This window comes from Neofelis nebulosa, chromosome 9, assembly GCF_028018385.1.
Source record: "Neofelis nebulosa isolate mNeoNeb1 chromosome 9, mNeoNeb1.pri, whole genome shotgun sequence".
Taxonomy (NCBI): domain Eukaryota; kingdom Metazoa; phylum Chordata; class Mammalia; order Carnivora; family Felidae; genus Neofelis; species Neofelis nebulosa.
In genome coordinates this window covers 140,246,653-140,258,321 of record NC_080790.1, presented here as the reverse complement: position 1 = coordinate 140,258,321, position 11,669 = coordinate 140,246,653, and the positions used below count along the sequence as shown (strand labels likewise).

Genomic DNA, 11,669 nt, shown 5'->3' with positions numbered 1-11,669 from the left:
CCCAGAGACCTGCCAGCTTCAGGGCTGCCTTCCTGTCACAGCTATCAAGAACCCACCCCCCCACCAAAGGGCTAATCAGCAGAGGCTCACTGAGAAAATGCCTGAAGACCCAATGTGACAACTAATCACAGGTGTGCGTTTCGCGTGCGCCTTCAGCAGCAGACGAGCGCACGCGGGCAGGGCTTGCGGGACTCCCGGCGGCAGGTGTCACCCCCCCCCCATACCGGCGTTGCCCCACTTACGGATGAAGAACCAGGGGTTGGTACCAGGCCCGGCTCAGACCGACCGGCCCGTCAGTGACGAGCATCCTGTCCCCGGGCCGGGTGACCTTCCTGCAAACAGTCCGCCCTGTGGGGGGTCTGAACCAGGACTCGGCCACAGAAGGGCCGTGCGGGGCCGCCCAAGCCACTAGAGAGCGGTGGGGTCTGCGGCCACCGGGGGTGTCCCCCCCGCCCCGTTCTGAAGGAAGACCCCCAGCCGGGGCAGGCGCGCCCGGGGTGTTCTGTTCACCGGGACGGAATACGTCTGCATTTTTACACGACGTTCCCGTTTTTAAAGCAGAGGCCACACGGCTGCCCGTTGGAAGCCTCCAACCTCAAGGACCTCTGACAAGAGGAAGTCGCGTGCAGGGTGCACAGCCGTGCCCAGCGGTGCCGGGGGGGGGGCGCTGGGGGGGGCGGGCCCTCCTCAGCCTCCTCAGGGCTCCCCTGGCCGTCTCCGAGTGGCCTCCCGGGGCCTGAGCGCCTGCGCCTCCTCCGGCTTCTCCACGGCCGCCCCGCTCTGGGGCTCGGGGGGCCGGGCCACGCCTGCTGGCCTGCCAGTCTGACCCCAGGCCTGGTTGCTCCCCCTGGGCCAGCCCGGCTCCAGCAGACTGACCTGGAGACGGCGGCCCCCCAGGAAGGGGTGTGGCCACGTGCCGGGACCCCTCCAAGCACTTCGCCCCCCGGCTGGCTGCCGTGGGTCTCCCGGTATATGTGTGGCCTTTGGCGGGGCGGGGGGGTCTTTCTGCAGTCCCAGAGGGAAGGGGGGGGCAGGAGCTGCCCGGGGGTCTGCGGCCGCCTCTGGCGCCTCCCTGCCAACGTGCAGGGGCGGCTCCCCCGGCCCCGAGACAGATGCCAGCCGCCCCTTATCTCTCCACAGGCCGCCGAGCGGGGGCAGGGGGACTGTGGGGCCCCGGACGCCAGCAGGCATCTGCATCATCAGGAGACAGGAGACGCTGGTTTTCTTCGCAAGGATCCATGTGCAGAAACGTCCCAGCTGCGGCCGTGGCGGCTCGGGAAATTCTTGGCGCGTGAGGAAAGGGCTGGCGAGCGCCGGGCGGTGCGGCGGAGGCAGGCGCGGCCTGGGACGGGGCGGATTCGGGGCTGGAGGGGGCGGCCGCCCTGGGGTCAGCCTGGAGGGGCGTCCACCACGCTGCTCACCTGCTCTCCCAACTGAGGGGTCAGCGGCCGAAGCCAGACAGCTGAACGAGCTGGGCGCCTCCCCGGCGAGCTCTGGGCGGCACTGGACCCGTGAACTGGGGGCGAGCGGGGAACCGCTGACCTGTGAGGCCTCCCTCTGGGCCTCGGAGGCCAGGACGGCAGAGAGCGGTCTTCCCGCCCTGCCACCCAGAGCCGGGACTTTGCAGAGGGTGGTGCCGGGGCCCTGCTCCCTTCCCGACGACACCCCCACTGCGGATCCGGGCAGCGAGGCTTGGAAACCACACCACCTGCCAGGGACAGAGCAGCCCCATTCCTGGATGACCGGCCCCCCCAGGGCCCAGAGCTGCCCCAGGAGGCTGTCCACTGACCCAGCCTGCGGGAGGAGGCGAGCCCCGGACCTTCACCCCGAGACAAGACCTCCCGCCTTCCAGGAAGAGGAGCCCGGACACAGAGCCCTAGGAGCGGGGCTGGACCCGACCCCCTCCTAGGTGACAGCCAAGTCCTAGATGGAAATTCGCCCTGCGGCGGCCCCTGAACACGGCCACACGCGGGCAAGGCTCCCGGGGTATGGGCAGACAGCAGCTCCCGTCCGTCCTCCCAGAGAGCCTGCACCCCCCCAGCAGGGAAGGCTAACGCTCTGCTGCCTGCGCCGGCTCCAGAAGCCCCCAGAGCAGGGGACACGGCTGACGTACCGCACGAGGCCCCTGAACATCGAGGGGCCGGCAGGGCTGCTGGCTCCCGGGCACTGGGGGGCGCAGAACGTGTACCTCCCAAGAAGGAGGCTTCTGCTAAAGCCACACCCGCAGTCAATCCTTCTGTGGCCCAGGGGTCTCGCCGAGCGCCCTGTCAGGGAGCTGCAGGGCCCAGGTGGTCAACTTGGAGGTCAGCGTCCCCGCCAACTGCCCACCTAGGAGTGACCGGTCCGAGGGCTGCTCCGGATGCAGCCATCACGGCCTGAGAAACGCCCGGCCAGACTGGAGCAGAGGAGCAGGGACCGACTCAGGGAGGGGGGCCAACCGGAACAGAAGAAACTTCCTCACCGTCAAGCCACCCACGTGCACCACACACCTGGCGTACAGGCAGGTGTGCACGTTCGCTCGTGCGTGTGTGCGCACGTGTGCCCGAAGCGCGCGTGAGCTTGGCCCTCCGTGCCCTCGCTCCCGGAGCCCGGGGCCCGTGGAGAAAACGAGCGAGGTCCTCAGAAAGGCACCCCACACCCGGGTGCTCAGACAGCCCCCCAGGACACCTTGGCTCCCCTCCTCTCCGGGAAGAGGTTCCCTGTGAACCGAGAGGCTGGAGCCACGCCCGAGTCAAGGCCCCTTCCACTCACCCCCCACGCAGGGTTCCTGGAACCCCAGGAGCATCTTCAGCCAAACCAGACAACTGTTACCTGTCCCCAGTGCATTTGCGTTTATAAAGCTTTTTTTTTAATGTTTATTTATTTTTGAGAGACAGAACGTGAGTGGGGGAGGAGCAGAGAGAGAGGGAGACACGGAATCCGAAACAGGCTCCAGGCTCCTAGCGGTCAGCAAGGAGCCCGACGCGGGGCTCGAACTCACCCGAGCCAAGTCAGATGCTTAAGCGACTGAGCCACCCTGGCGCTCCGCATTTGCATTTATTTACCTGCCTACTATTTGTTCATCGTGGGAAATACGGAAAGCACAAAAACTTTAAAGGGTGGAAATAAAAGGGGTGCTTGGAACCCTTTTACCGCCTCTGGGTTCTCAGCGGGTCCTCTGCTGCCGGCTGCAGGGGGGCTGGTGGCCTCGGTCCGACACCCCCTGGAGCCTGTACGTTGAGCACAGGCAGCTGGGATGCCATCGACTTCTGCTCTCGGCGGGAAACCCAGCGCACTGCTGCCAGAGGCAGGGGGTGGGGGGGCGCGGGAGGGGGGCTCCTGGGCTGTCCCCCCCCCCCGCCCCCACCCCACCACAGTCCAGAAGCGCCCAGGAGACCCCGGCCCAGGGTGACACGGGACTAGGGAGCACCTTGCTGGGAATCCCCTCAGGGAGCCAGAAAGGAGAGTGCAAGCAGCCTAGCGGCCTGGCCTAGCGGAAGGGAGGAGGGCAGAGCAGACAGGGAAGAGGGGAAGAAAAGGAAGGAAATTCTTCTGAAGATGAAAGCAAGAGAGCCTTAAAGAGGCCGCCGGGCAGAAGGCTCGCCAGCCACCCGGCTGCCTCCACACTGAAGCCGCCCAGGATCCTGAGGAGGTGGCCCCGGGGGCTTCCCTCTGGAGTGGCGGGCAGAGGTCATGCCAGGCCACGCCAGGCGACCCCCCCCCCCCGCCCCACACACCCACGGTCAAGAGGGAGGAAGCCATCCGGTCCTCCCACAGCAGCTCGTTACTCACGGGGCCAGGGGTCACCACCCAGCCCTGCCCAACTACCTCCCCAGGTGAGCTGCCATCCGGGAAACCCGAGTGGGTGCCGAGGGGATGCCACGTGCCTGTTGCTGGCCTTGGGGGATGGGGGGCCGAGGCAGCTCACCGAGACGACCCCCAGACCCCTTGGTTCGAGGCCCTGGCAGCCCCAATCCTGCTCGTCCGGTTGAAGGGGAGTATTCGGAACGCTTCATTCACACGCACAGTTGCAACCAGCGAAATAGGCCGTGTGCCCAGCAGCAAGTGGCCCTCTCGCCTGCCCACCCCCGGCGCCATCGGACTGGCCTCGGAGGGGCATCTGGGAAGTCCCGGAAGTCCCCTTATGGGGGACGGGACAATCAGGTGGTGCTGGCCCCACCCGCGGAGCCCCAGCCGCTCTGAGCCTCACAGGGCGCAGGCCTGACCCTGGCTTGGGACCTCCCCACCCCCACCTCTGGAGGCCTGACCAGTGCAGAGGGAGCCTGCACTTACACCCTGCAGGCAGAGGGGCGAGTGGCCCGAGGGCCCCCCAGCCACCCGTTCAGGGAGGGGCAGACCCTGCCTGGACCCCTCCAGCCGGCTGTGCGGGGGCCACAGTTCTCCCTGGGGTGCCAGATAAAACACAGGCCGTCCCGTCAAATATGAGCTTCAGCAAAACCACAGGTACATTCTTGGTATAAATATGTCCTGGATACTGCGGGACACGTCCTGATACGAACACTGCCGCTTGTCCCAAGCTCAAGTTTAACTGGGGCCTCTCCGCCGACCCCCACGATGCCTCCTTCCTGAGTCCAGCGGCGGGGGGACCACGGGAGGGGCCTGTGGCTTCCTCTCCTCCAGCCAGCTCTGAGCCGTCCCTCCAGCTGTGGATCCAATGAGCAGAAGTTCCTGTGCCTTTGAGCTGATGAGGCGGCAGGACCAGGGGGGACCAGGAGGGGACGGGGCCAGAACCTAGAGGCAGCGCCTCCCGGCCCTCGGCGTGGCACCCAGTAACGCTCCAGCCTGTCTCTGGGGAAGGGTGGCCCCCTCCCCTCTTCCCCCCTCCCGGAGGGTGCCCCCACCCATGAGGCTGGCAGCAGGCAGGGATGCTGCCCGGGACCTCTGTCACTGTCATTCACAAGCTTTTGGGCCAAGTAGCAGCGAGCAGGTCCCACTGGCCCACATGTGGGTTTTTCCGGGCCCCCCCCAGCTGACGTCATTTTGGAAATGGGAAGACAGCATGCGGGAGGAAGGCAGGAAGACGGGGGTATTTCCCGAGCCATCCTGTTTCTTCCAACTGGTTTCTCCCCCGGGGTTTCCCCAAGTGGCCTTCCGCCCATCAGGATGGACACGTGCAGGCAGACTCGTGCTTGCGTGGGTACCCGCATGTGTGAGTGTGCCTGCGTGTGCGAGCATGTTCACGTTTGGGGGTTTACCGAGGGCGTCGGCACCCAGCGCCCTGCGCAGGAGCTCCGACCCCGGGCCACAAGCAGGAGCACAGCCCCTGCAAAGACGCTTAAAGTGGCCATAAGGACCCCAACCCTCCAGGTTGGGCCTCAGTGACACTCTGCACACAGGACCGAGGGGCTGTCCCCGGAGCTGAAGATCAGGGCCTGGTGAGGCCGGTCTGCCCCCCGCTCTGAGCCTCTGAGCCCCGAGGAAAGGTTACAGTGGCACCGTCCCCCCCGCCGCAAAGCAGGTGCAGCTGAGCTCCAGGAGGACCCACAGCACGCCAGCAGACGGGGCCAAGATTGGGGCCTAGCGCTGCGGCTCCCGCTGTCCACACGGGACCTCGTGTGCGTGCGGGAACACGGGGTGTGGGAATCCTAACATCCCGGGGAGACCCCGTCTAGGCCCATGGGCTGCTGCAAAGGAGTCTCCCCAGAAACCGACGGTGCCGTTCTGTCCGTGCCGAGCGGCCAGGGCTGTCCTGTCCCCAGTGTGGGTCACACACAGCCTGGGTCATCACAGCCGTGAGCCGCACAGGCAGGACGTGGGCAGAGGCAGGGGCAGCGACGCGCCCCCCCCCCACCCGAAGTGAGGACGGCTGGCGGCAGGCCCACAGCAGATTAGAGAGAGCGGAATAAAGCCCAGCACAGTTTCGGGTTAATTTTTACGGACAGAATTCCCAAGACCCCAACCACTTTGGCCACTTTTTACTTCTAAGGGCGTGTGTCGCCCTCCACGCCCTCCAGATAACACAGTCCTTCAGGGACCTGAAGGGACGTGTTTGCAGAGGGCAAGAGCCCCTGGGGCGGGGGGAGCTTTATGGCTTTATGCAAAAAACAAAACAAAACAAAACAAAACAAAAAACAGAGGTTGGGGAGTCATAGACAACGATCCTGCATCCTGACATGCTTGGGCAAAACCATGGTCTAGGGAAGGACTGGCGAGGAATGTCCCTCGAGTGGGAGCTCCTCTGGCCAGAGCCATGGGGCATCCCTTTTAAGTCAAGTGCTGTGATTCCACGGGCAACACACGGTTTCGTTTTCATCTGCTCTGGCAAAGTCGGGGACACACGGCCTCGGAGGTCCCAGGGACCACACGATCCTCCTCAAGGTCAGGCTGGCGGCTGATCTGACGGGACAGCGAGCCGTCACCAGGGCCAGCACGAGAGTCGGGCTGTTTTATTAGCCGTGGCCCAGCCTGGTCTCCAGGCGCCGAGCGTGATGTCGCTCACGCTGAGGTAATGTACACCTAAGAGATGTGAGGGGGTCCCTCTGCCCGTCCTACTCGAGCCCAGGCCCGGAGGAGCCAGAGACCCCGGCATCACGGGCCTCCCCGCCCGACGGCCAGGTCCTGTGCGCTCTTGGCCCCTGCCGGTCTCCCGTCCCTGCTCCGGCACCGAGGCCCCAGAACGCCCTCCCTCGTGGGCTCGCCGACCGGGGGAGCTCCCAGGCCTGGCAGCCGGTCGTAAATATCTCGTCACGTGACAGGACATTTGCCAGTGCTGCAGTCACACCACGGTCCCACCGAACCGGGAGATAAGCCCCTCGGAGGGTGATTACATCTCCCCAAAAACAAACCTGCCTAAGTCCCTCCCCAGAGGGCCCCTCTCTAAGTGGGTTGTCTGGTGACCTGGCCTGCCGGGTTTAATGCCGAGGGACGTCAGGAAGGGGCTTTGAAACTAGATTAGGTTACATAAATGATACTGCGGCCCGTGAACTGTTTTCCTTTCCTGCTCCCCTTTTCCCGGCAGCCGGCTCGAGGCCCCTCCGGGTCATCTCCAGTGCAGGCTGTTTGTAAGGCGCGGCGTCTCCTGCCGGCCGGGCCTGTGGGTCGGGAGGACGATGAAGTCCCTCCAAGGGCTGTCTGTCCCGGAGGAGCCCCGTGTGGGCCGGCAGGGTGACCCGAGAGTCTCTGGGGACAGGGGCTCCAGGCCCGCCTCCAACTCTGCCCAGTCCAGGGTCTGGGACCAGTCTTTCTGGGTAAGCCTCAGTTTTCTCATCTATAAAATGGGAGCGAGAACCCCACACTCCCCAGATGGCCCTCAGCTTCAAAAGCATTAAAACACATGACATCTCAGGCCCAGGCAGGCACTGGGGAGGGGGGGAGGGGTGTTGCTGAGAGTGGCAAGATTAGCTACAGCTCAGGGGGAACCGGCAGAGAGGGGACATGCCCCCAGGCACGCGGCCCCTGCCTCCAGCAGTGGCTGCCCCTTGCCCCAGCTCTAGGCACGGGGGACACAGGCCAGAGGGACAGGCAGGCCCAGGCCGGCCTTGGGTTCTTGAGCTCGGCGGTACCCTAAGGACAGGGTAGCGTCCTCACCTTACCCCGGCCTTGCTGAATTCCCACACTGTAGGACGCCCCAGCCCCTCCAGTCCCACCCCCAAAGGTCCCATCCTCCCTGACCTCCCTGGTCAGTTCTGTCGTTCGAGGTCGTGCGTGCTAGGGAAGCCCCGAAGCGCCCCCCATGTGGATTCCACCTCATTCCCCTGAGGGGCAGCTCTGAGGCTCCGGGTGGGGGCAGGTCACAGCTTGGCAAGGGTGGAGCCTGGGGAAAGAGGGGTCCACTCAGAGGACAGGAAAAGGGGCTTTGACCTGGCTTTCCCCCGCCCTGGATGAAGGGGCATAGGGCTGCCCTAAATAACTGGGAAGGAGCTCTGAGCTCCCAGGCCCCCCAGTCCCCCCAGGCCTCCTTTCCTTAACCGCCCCCCCGCCACACTTGAACGCAGCGAGAGGGGCTTGAGGTTCAGGCGAGGCCAGCCTCCTCCCCAGTCCTGTGGGTGACACACACAGTCCCCCCCAACCTGGGGGCCTAGTTCCTGGGCACCACACCCCTTCCCTGGGGTGGACAGACAGCTGCCTGGGCCACAGCTAAGTCAGTGTGTGGGGGGCAAGAACCCTGCCCGGGGCCATCCCTGGAAGAGGGCCAAGGCCCCTCGGGCTTTGGGTGAGGCAAGGCCTGGGTCCCTCTTGGGAGCAGGTCTGGAGGCCCTAGCCCCCCTTCTCCCCCCAACCAATGGAGACTGTTTTCTCTTCTGTCAGTATATGTGTTGCAGCTAGACTGGTTCCTCAGCTCCGGGGCTGGGAGGAGGCAGCCGCTGGGCCAGTGAAACCCCAGAGCCCAGCAGGCCGGGGAGCACCCCCTGCCCTGTCCCCCACCTGCTCGTGGCCACTCCCATCCTGGGGATCTTTCTCCCCAAGGCCCCCGAACACAGCTCCTCAGGGCCCTGGAAGAGGAACTCTGCCTGGTCACGGGGGGCCCAACAGGCCAACCCTCTTATCTCATGGGGGTGGGGTCTCCACATCAGAGACGTGTCCCCTTCCAGCCACCCTGACCAGGTCGCCAGAGGGAAGCCGGGGGAGGTGTGGGGGATGGGGGGGACACTCATGGCTGACCTCTGGGGCCGAAATTTCTTCCTGTGCCTCCCTGGTCCTGCTCTCAGGGCCCAGGGAACCCAACTGCACAGTCTCTACCTGTCTGCGGCTGAGATCCTGGAGCCCCAGTGCTCTGCTCCCTCCCCTGGTTTCCCTACACACCTGCCTCAGGCCTGCAGGGTACCCTCCTGGGCCAGACCCTGAGTCCCACTAACTCTTCCCAAAGCCAGTGGGAGGGCAGGCACCACTGTTACCCCCCACATTGCAGATGAGCAGAGGTGCAGAGAGAAAAGTATTTCACCCAAGGTCACACAGCCCTGAGATGACAACGAGGAGCCCTGACGGTCTGACAGCTTCACGTTCGTGCTCAGACCTGCTGGCCCCAAAACTTTCCTCGAGGTTCAGTGTCTGCTGAGAAGGCAGAACAGGAACACGGCCAACTGACCACAAAACATGATGCGGCACAAGGGAGGGGGAGAGCAATTTATCAGGGAAAGCCAGACTGAAGGGGATTTGCAAGCTGGGCCTTGAGGGATGTGTAGGAGTTCATCAAGTAGAAAAGAGAGCAAAGGAAGGGTCCTCCATGTTGAAGAGCAGTATGGGCAAAGGCTTAAGGGAGAGGCAGGCTTGCAGCTGGAGGGGCTAGCGGGGGGTGGGGGGACTGGGGCGCCTGCCTCCCTCCTGAGGGGCAGTGGCGCAGAAGGCCTTTGTGGGGGGTAGGGGGAGGCTGGGCAAGGCAGGCCTGGGGTGGGAAAGGACCTGGGCTTTGCCGTTCGGGCTGAGATGCCTTTCTTTTTGGTTCAAGTGGAAGTGATCTGTGAAGAGGCCAGAGGCTGCTGCAGACAACCACTGTCCCTACACCCCCCGCCATGTGGCTGCGCCCCAAGGTGGGGGACGGCGGGCAGGGGGTCCGGCTCCCGGAGTGGGGGCAGGAAATACCACCGCAGCCTCTAGGCTCCAGGGCGGTGGGCTCCCGTCCCAACCCCAGGGGGCTGTTGCCCCAGGACCGCAGGGGAGGCAGCACAGCCCTGGACACAGCAGAAGGTCCTGTGTGGGAGCCAGTGAGGGGGCTTTCGAGAGTAAGCTCCTCGGTTGGAGACCAGGATTTAGAGGCAGCTTTCACCCCACCCCACCCCCGCCTCCACATTCTCCTGGAAGAAGAGCCTCAGCCTTTTAATTGTGAAACTAATTCATGTCCATTCTAGAGATTGGTGAATACAGAAAAAGCGACCGGACATTGCCTCCCTTATGAATGGTGTGCATTTGTTTTAATTACCCGGTTTAATTATTTGCTGGGTGACCTTGGGCACGTTAGCTAACCTCTCTGTCACCTGTTTACCTGTTTGTAACGGGAATAATAATAACATCATGTACATCCCGAGACTGACGCGAGAATTAAGAGGAAACGCCACAGGACAAAGCACGTGGCCCACGGATGCTGGAACTTGCTGTTCGAGGACTGATGGCAGTTTATGCCTGGTACAGAAGACAAGCCCCTGACCCACAGCCCCAGCCTGATCCCAGGCTGGTCGTGGATCTTTCCTTCTTCTCTGGACCTTTCCTTGGGGGGTGGGGGTGGGGTCTCCCTGTCTCGCCTCTCTTCACCGCCAGTGGCACTGGCGGGACATCCCCCCTTTCCATGTCCACTTTCTCAGTAACCTGGGCTCTGAGGGCAGAAGGAGTGGGGTTCGACCTGCTTTGGGCCCTCCAGAGCTGCGAGGCGCCCCTGGCACAGCGAGCTTCTAGGACCCTGAGTAGCACGGGGACACCTCTCCGTCCTTCGGGGACCCACTTTGAAAGAGCTGAAAGAGGGAAAGATAGATCCACTGGCAAAGTCTAGAGAGAGATGGGCAAAGGAGGGGCCCCGGCTCAGACTCCAGAGGTAGGTGGGGAGAGCGGGCACCACAGGAGTCCATCCCTGTAGGTGGATGGGAGCTCGGAGGGGTGGAGGGTGGAGGGGTTAGGGTGTGGAGGGGTGGGGGTTGGGGGGTGGGGGATAGGGGAGGCGGGAGGGGTGGGAGAGGGGTGGAAGGATGGGGTGGGGGAGGGGTGGAGGGATGGGGTGGGGGAGGGGGGAGGAGTGGAGGGGTTGGGGGAGCATAGGGGCAGGGAAGCAGTCCGCAGCCCCAAGGCCACCTGCCCCAAGGCCATGCTCCCCTTCCCCATGGCACCTGACAAGGCTTGTGGAGAATCAGGGGCCTGCCCTGGAAACTTCTGCGGGGTCTCCAGCCAGGGTGTGAGTGGGGGGCCTTCCCTGCCACCTCCCAGGACAGTGCTTCCTGGGCAGCCCAGCCAGGTTCACCCTGGGTGCCTCAAAGAGCACCCCAAATCCCTGCCTGCTGTCAGCACAGGGAACGCAGGGAGGGGCGCAAGCGGTGGCCGTTTCGCACCCCCCCCCTCCCGCAGGCCTAGAGCCCCAGAGTCTAGGCCACCATGGAGGTGCCATGGGCAAAGGTGAGCCAAGGGCCCATTTCTTAAAGGAAGGACATTCACAGCGCCAAGTCCCGCATTCAAGGGCTGTCTGGTAAGTTCTGCTCTTGCCCAGCCAGGGTCACCCAGTCAGTGCTGTGACAGCAGCAGAGAGCTTGGGGCCTGTGGAGGAGAGGAGGCTGGGGCATCCAGCAGGAGGCTGAGGGAAAGGCCATCTCTGCCACAGTGCTGCCACCAGGGGGCCACCCAGGGAGTGCCAGGGGGCACCTCAGGGACCCAGGTGGCCTCCCACCCATCCCACACTCCTGGGTCCTGGAGGAGACCTTCGGGAGACCCCGCTCCCCACCCCACCGCCTGGGCCCAGGGAACGTCCGCGGGGGGCGTGGGGGGGGGGGCGAGGCGACAAGGAGCACAGACAGGTGGCGCCCGGCCTTCACCCCCTCACCTCCGCCCGGCCCCAGTGGGATCCCGCGCGGTCAGAAACTGAGGAAACTGCGGGACTCCGGCTGGACTCTGGGCGGGAGGGCCTCGTCCACCCGGCTCCAGCCCAGGGACACCGAGCTGGGCGGTCCCCGTGGAAGCCGGATCCTGGCGCTGGGCCCCGAGTCCGGGTGCAGAGACGGGGCCCCACCACGGCGTGAGCGGCAGCGGACTCGGGC

The 11,669-nt window shown here is 64.6% G+C and overlaps 1 protein-coding gene across 3 annotated transcripts in view; it reads right to left on the bottom strand.

Moving 5' to 3' along the window:
* Positions 1-8,571: 8,571 nt before the first annotated feature.
* MTG2 (mitochondrial ribosome associated GTPase 2) overlaps positions 8,572-11,669 on the bottom strand; it is a 243,062-nt gene continuing 239,964 nt past the window's right edge. For all 3 annotated transcript variants that reach the window (XM_058686141.1, XM_058686142.1, XM_058686143.1), the window contains exon 8: positions 8,572-8,589. The gene's annotated coding sequence lies outside the window, so the exon portion shown is untranslated. The remainder of the gene's footprint in view (positions 8,590-11,669) is intronic.